This window comes from Macaca thibetana, chromosome 5 (genome assembly GCF_024542745.1).
Source record: "Macaca thibetana thibetana isolate TM-01 chromosome 5, ASM2454274v1, whole genome shotgun sequence".
Lineage (NCBI taxonomy): Eukaryota > Metazoa > Chordata > Mammalia > Primates > Cercopithecidae > Macaca > Macaca thibetana.
Window position 1 is genome coordinate 11,429,163 of NC_065582.1, and position 6,954 is coordinate 11,436,116.

General features: G+C 38.5%; 1 pseudogene; it reads left to right on the top strand.

Annotated features, from left to right (window-relative positions):
* Positions 1 to 5,274: 5,274 nt before the first annotated feature.
* On the top strand, positions 5,275 to 5,751 carry LOC126954791 (60S ribosomal protein L29-like; annotated as a pseudogene).
* The last annotated feature ends 1,203 nt before the right edge of the window (positions 5,752 to 6,954 follow it).

Consider the following 6,954-nt stretch of genomic DNA (forward strand, 5'->3'; position numbering starts at 1 on the left):
ATTGAAACATCTTCACATTTTAGTTCAAATAAAGTTGGCATACAGATAAGTCATTTCTTACTCATTAGAAATAAAATGTCTAATTTTCTAATGCTCATAGCCTGAGAGTGGGAGATCAGAAGACAACTTAACATAAATTTGTTGCATAAAATCTAATACACTCAATTAAGAGTATATATGAAGCCAAATTTAATAAATAGATGGACCATGTCCAAGCAGGTTGCATTTGAGTGCCAAAGTATCAGTTATTATCTCTGTGAGAACAAACACAAAACAATGAAGATTTTAAAACTTTTGTGAAAATGCATTTTTTACATCTGTAGTTTATTTTCACAGAGTTTATTTCAAATCCTCATTCGCTTCAAACAAGTTTATGAAAGACAGGGAAGCTTTTCTGAAATAATGCTTTGATAAACTTTTCTGTTAATATAGAAGTCTAATAATTTAAATTTTCCTAAGATTCTAAATTTTACCACGTATATATTAGCTTAAATGGAAATGTGAAAGCAAACACTTACTTATAATTGGCTATCTGCACTTCTTTTGTAAGAAACATTAGGGAAATATATTTTGTGTTATTGTAGTTGTTTAGTAGCAGCATGAGGTCAGTGCACTTACAGTTGGTAATTAGATACATGGTTCCAAACCCTATTACCTGAATATCACATTTTCCACTTTTAATTAAATTATACTTGCAGACACGGCAGGTATAGCTATTCAAATTAAGTTAAATTGTTATCTATATGCAATTTTTTTATTATCTTGGCCATAATCCTTCATAATAAAAATATCTTGATCAGCAGTAGTTTATTTATATGTATCTAGATCTTTAGCTCTGGGTATGGACCTCAAGCATGTTTTTAGCAAAATCCGAGGTAAAACTCAAGAACCAGTACTATCACATATCGATTTACTTTCAATTGAAATATTCTGATACTTTCTATCTAATGTAGAGAAAGAACACTAGCTATTTCAGTTCCTACAGAACTAGAGAGGTAAATTGGTATACATTGGTATTCTCTCACTTAGCAGAGCAAGAAACAGAAGCTTAGACATTTCTATTGCTTACATAACACTCATGTTGAAATTGCATACAGTAATTGTCAGGCCTCTGAGCCCAAGCCAAGCCATCACATCCCCTGTGACTTGCACTATAATCCCAGATGGCCTGAAGTAACTGAAGTATCACAAAAGAAGTGAAAATGCCCTGCCCCTGCCTTAACTCATGACAACTGAAAGAAGTGAAAATGGCAGGTCTTTGCCTTAAGTGATGACATCACCTTGTGAAATTCCTTTTCCTGGCTCATCCTCGCTCAAAAAGGGCCCCCACTGAGCACCCTGTGACCCCCACTCCTGCCTGCCAGAGAACAACCCCCTTTGACTGTAATTTTCCTTTATCTTCCCAAATCCTATAAAACGGCTCCACCCCTATCTCCCTTCGCTGACTCTCCTTTCGGACTCAGCCCGCCTGCACCCAGGTGATTAAAACGCTTTATTGCTCACACAAAGCCTGTTTGGTGGTCTCTTCACACGGACGCGCATGGCAGTAATTAATACTTAATGGAAAAGTACAGTGTTAGGAAAACCCAGATCACTAGAAAGGATTGGTTTAGTTTAATGAACATAAAACTTTAATAAAAGAGTTTACTTAATTGTTCTTATTAGCCTGTTTCCTCATCACTGAAATAAGGAAAAGAGTCTGTTGACTTCCTGGAGCTGATACCACGTGACTGGGAGTGCCTTATTGCCATGCACCTCTGTTTTCTTCTTTCTCCCCTGTCCCTCGCTCTCCTCTCCCTCTATGTGTATGATCTCTGTTATGTGTGTATGTGTGTACATGTATACTAACATTTCGTAAATTAATTGCAGTAGGAGTAAAACAGTAGTGATATGGTTTGGCTTTGGGTCCCCACTCAAATCTCATCTTGAATTGTACTCCCCATAATCCCCACATGTCAAGGGAGAGGCAAGGTGGACATAACTGAATCGTGGGGGTGATTCTCCCCATGCTGTTCCCATGATAGTGAGCGAGTTCTCACTAGAGCTGATGGTTTTATACGGGGCTCTTTCCCCTTTGCTTGGCACTCATTCCCCTGCCGCCCGGTGAGGAGGTTCCTCTGCTATGATTCGGCAGAATGGACTAATACAAATTGTGACCAAACTTTTTCTAGGAGTAAAGAAATAAAAGTGTTTGCAAATCAGTTTATTAAAGAAAGTAATCTATATTTTCTTTAACAAAATGTAATATTTAACAAATTCTATTATTCCATTTCTTCTTATTCACTCCTATTCGTCTTAAATTTCAGAAAATGATTTATTGGCATGCACAGCAGTGTTTAATTTTACTTCTGGGCCTTTGACACACCTAAACTTTTAGCAAAAGTTTATTTTGTTTTTATATCATTGACATTTTAAGTTTATTAATTGTGAAATGGGTTTTGTCATATTACATTCCTTCATATGTTTTTTCTTCAAACAAGAAGTTTTACAATTAAGACAAAGAATATCACTACGACAAAAAATATTTCTCAGCCAATTTGGAAACCGTGTTTTCTTTCTTGTCATTGTTCTCTTTCAGTAGGAGACGTAAAAGGCATCATATATGAAGAGCCTGTTTTCCTCTCCACTTTACTATTTTCTTTTCTTTTTTTGTTTCTAGATTGAGAAAATTAGCATGTGAAAATATGTGTCAAAATTATAAACTGTTGATTTTCTCACATTTGTCAGATCTGGCCAATAGAATACCAGCTTACACAATTATTATCAGGTGGTGGGAAGCACAGAGTACCCTCATTGAATCTAGTGTATAAAATGAAATTACACACTTCAGTTACAGAAGTTAAGTATTGGATTACACAGGGAAGCTGAAAGGTACAATTTTGCCATTAACCTTAAAGGTTTTAATTCTCAGTCTTAAAGACTTTCGTTGGCAGCGTGAAGTGTCTCACGTCTGAAATCCCAGCACTTTGAGAGGCCGAGGCGAGTGGATCACTTAAGGTCAGGAGCTCGAGATTGGTCTGACCAATATGGTGAAACTCCATCTCTACTAAAAACACGAAAATTAGCTGAGTGTGGCGGTGAGTGTCTGTAGTCCCAGCTTCTTGGGAGGCTGAGGCAGGAGAAGCGCTTGAACCCGGGAGGCGGAGGTTGCAGTGAGCCGAGATCGCGCCACTGCACTCCAGCCTGGGTGACAGAGCGAGACTCCGTCTCAAAAAATAAATAAATAAATAAATAAAATTTTAAAAGACTTTTGTCTTTTCTGGTCTTTATTCTTTTCATTTAAACCTTTGTCTATTCTTTTCAGTAAACAGGTAATGAATCATGTCGGTTTGAAATTCAGACCCACACGATTCATTACCTGTATGGAGTAAAGAAGTTGAATACATCTACTCTACTTTTTTTTTTTTCATTGTATGTTTAATTAAAAGGGCTCGTTGGGTTGGAAGGGGCAAGGGAAGGGGGCATTTTTTTTTTAAACTTTATTAAACCAAAACTTTATAAATCTTTTTCATTCATTGCTTCCTGTTCCCTAACTCCCACATCGCCTGCATGATTTCAAAAGTAGTAACTATTCCTCTGTCTCTCGTGTTTTCCTTTTCATCCTGCAACAAAAAGACCACTAAAGAAGAAAAGTCATCTCAGAGCTTTCTTCTTAGTAAAAGATGAACATGAAAGAGATCTTTGGGAAAAGACAGACTCCTTGATAGCCTCAGAAATAAGATAAAGAGAAGATGGATAAATCTGTCTGTTAATTTTTCTAATTATTTTTAACATTGCCCTATTGGAATAGTACCATGATTTTTTTTTTTTTTTTTTTTTTTTTTTTTGGCATCACTATATTATTTATTTATTTACTTATTTACGTATTTTTTATTGAGACAGTCTTGCTCTTTCACCAAGGCTGGAGTGTAGTAGCTCGATCGTGGCTCACTGCAAACTCTGCTGCCTGGGTTCAAGCGATTCTCGTGCCTCAGTCTCCTGAGTAGCTGGGATTGCAGTCACACGCCACTATGCCTGGCTAATTTTTTTATTTTTATTTTTTGTATTTTTAGTAGAGGCAGGGTTTTGCCATGCTGACCAGGCTGGTCTCTAGTTTTATTTGTACTTGACAGGCAGTTGAACATTTTTCAGGCTTTGTATCCACCTCATGGGATCCACCAGCCTTGGCCTCCCAAAATGCTGGGATTACAGGTGTGAGCCACCGTACCCAGCCTTTTTTTGTTCATTTATATTTATCTATACCTATGTCTATTGCTGTGGTTATAGCTAGCAAGTGTCTACACCTTTATCTTCTATTTCTCATCTATTCATTTAGGAGAGAGTTCTTCAAGCACTGTAAACTAAGCTGACATATTCAATAGACTATCTGGATGAGCATCTAAAATTATTTTTTTTTAAAGGTACAGGAAAGTTACTGAAACAACTAGGATATGCTGGACTGAAATCAGAAGAAAAAAGAAATGCAGATAAGTAAGCTCATTGTTTTGTCCAAATTCTCTACTTTCCTTATTGCAAAAATTAACTAAAGTTTTGGTTGAGAGCCTAAAAAACTGAACAGAGCTACCTTCCACCCGTCCCCATTAATCCTAGTGCACCACTCTCCAAGGCCTGGAAAACATGCTGCCCAGTGCCTCAGCCACTGCCCCAGAATCCAGAAACCACTCCGAGCAAAAAAGCAGGTCCCCAAAGTAGGCATTGTCCTTCTTTAACTTAGTAATTTTTGACTATTTTGCTAGCTTTTTAATGCAGATGCAGATGACCTTTGTATTTGTCCAGAATTTCTGCATTTTTTTTTTTTTGAGACAGTTTCTTGCTGTCACCCAGGCTGTAGTGTAGTGCTGTGATCATAGTTCACTGTAACCTAAAAATCCTGGGCTCAAGGGATCCTCCAACCTCATCTTGATTAGCTAGGACCTCGGGCGCCATGTCTGACTAATTTTTTAAATTTTTTCTATAGATGGGATCTCAATATATTGCTCTAGCTGGTCTTCAACTGCCAGGCTCAAGCAATCCTCCCACCTTGGCCTCCATTGATCCTCTCACATTGGCCTCCCAAAGCGATGGGATTACAGGCCTGAGCCACCATGCTTTGCCTACTGCTTGTTTTTAATAAGGGATTAAGTCTGGGTTATTTAGTTCAGCTAACAGAGGTTTCAGAAATGGACTTTTCTGTCTCAACTTATTTGCTGAAGTAACTTTTCCAGGATTCACACTGTTAGTGTCTTCCTCATGCTTATTGTGGGTGGTGTTATTAAGAGAACCTAGGGGAGCCACAGCTTCAGGTGCAGACATGGCCAAGTCCAAGAACCACACGACACACAACCAGTCCCGAAAATGGCACAGAAATGGTATCAAGAAACCCTAATCACAAAGATATGAAACTCTTAAGGGGGTGGACCCCAAGTTCCTGAGGAACATGCACTTTGCCAAGAAGCACAACAAGAAGAGCCTAAAGAAGATGCAGGCCAACAATGCCAAGGCCATGAGTGCACATGCCGAGGCTATCGAGGCCCTCGTAAAGCCCAAGGAGGTTAAGCCCAAGATCCCAAAGGGTGTCAGCCGCAAGCTCGATGGACTTGCCTACATTGCCTACCCAGGAAGCATGCTTGTGCTTGCATTGCCAAGGGGCTCCAGCTGTGCCAGCCAAAGGCCAAGGCCAAGTATCAAACCAAGGCCCAGGCTGCAGCTCCAGCTTCAATTCCAGCTCAGGCTCCCAAAGGTGCCCACACCCCTACAAAGGCTACAGAGTAGATATCTCTGTCTGCCAACATGAGGACAGAAGGACTGATGTGACTCCCCACCCCCACCTCCCCACCCCCACCTCCCCACCCCCACCTCCTGCCATCTGCATGGGGCTGGGGTCCTCCTTGCTATTTGTACAAATAAACCTGAGGCAGGAAAAAAAAAAAAAGAACCTAAATTCGCAAACCTGATAGGGTGAATTAGGGTGAATTACCCTTGACTCCTTCCACAGGTAAAAGGTCCCTTTGTAGTTCAAAAAAAAAAATACAGATTACATGTTCCTGTCTGGCACTGTTCAGATGAGGAAAATTCTCTTTAAAATGGAAGAAAATAAATTTGTTTCCAAATTCATATGCTTTTAAACTGCACTCATGCTTTCACCAAAAAGCAAAGGCTAATAACTAATTAATAATTTGTAATAAATTTGAATTTTTAAAAGAAAAAAGTGTACAAAATTGTTTTAGAGAATGAGAAAAAATTTTCCTATTTAGAAATGTACCATTTTTATTTAAAAGGAAACCAAAAGTGGTTTAAAGCAGGTACATTTGTAGCATTCCTCTAACCACAGAACAAAATTAAAATGTCACGATTTCTTATGATGAGATGAAGATCTTGTTGGATTGTAGAACTCTGTAGTATGTATCATTAGCAAACAGTACGTAGATGAATGTATTATTTCAAGCAAGAATTTTAGACTGGAGACATCTTTTTTGAGTAAGAAGGATTGCTTTACAGATTTGTTGTATGTTAGTAAAAACAGACGTATGAGCCTATTTCATGCTATATGTACGTAATTTGTCAGATTGAAATTGGCATTTGTGTTTAAATGTGGTTAAATCACAAACATCAAAATATGGAAAAGATCTTAGAAGTATTGTGTTCTAGATTTTCTCATTATTAAATTACAAGTCGGTTGGCATTTGGGGAGCCCAGTGGATAATTACACTGTGTTTTCCCTGATCATGGATAAGCTGGATTAGAAATACACACATGGGATTCAAGTAAATGGAGATTATTACTCGCTTTTTTTTTTTTTTTTTTTTTTTTTTGGAGACAAAATTTCACTTACTGCCCAGGCTGGGGTCCAGTGGTGCAATCTCAGCTCACTGCAACTTTCACCTCCTGGGTTCAAGCAAGTCTCCTACCTCAGCCTCCCAAGTAGCTGGAATTACAGGCACGTGCCACCATGCCCGGCTAATTTTATATTTTTAG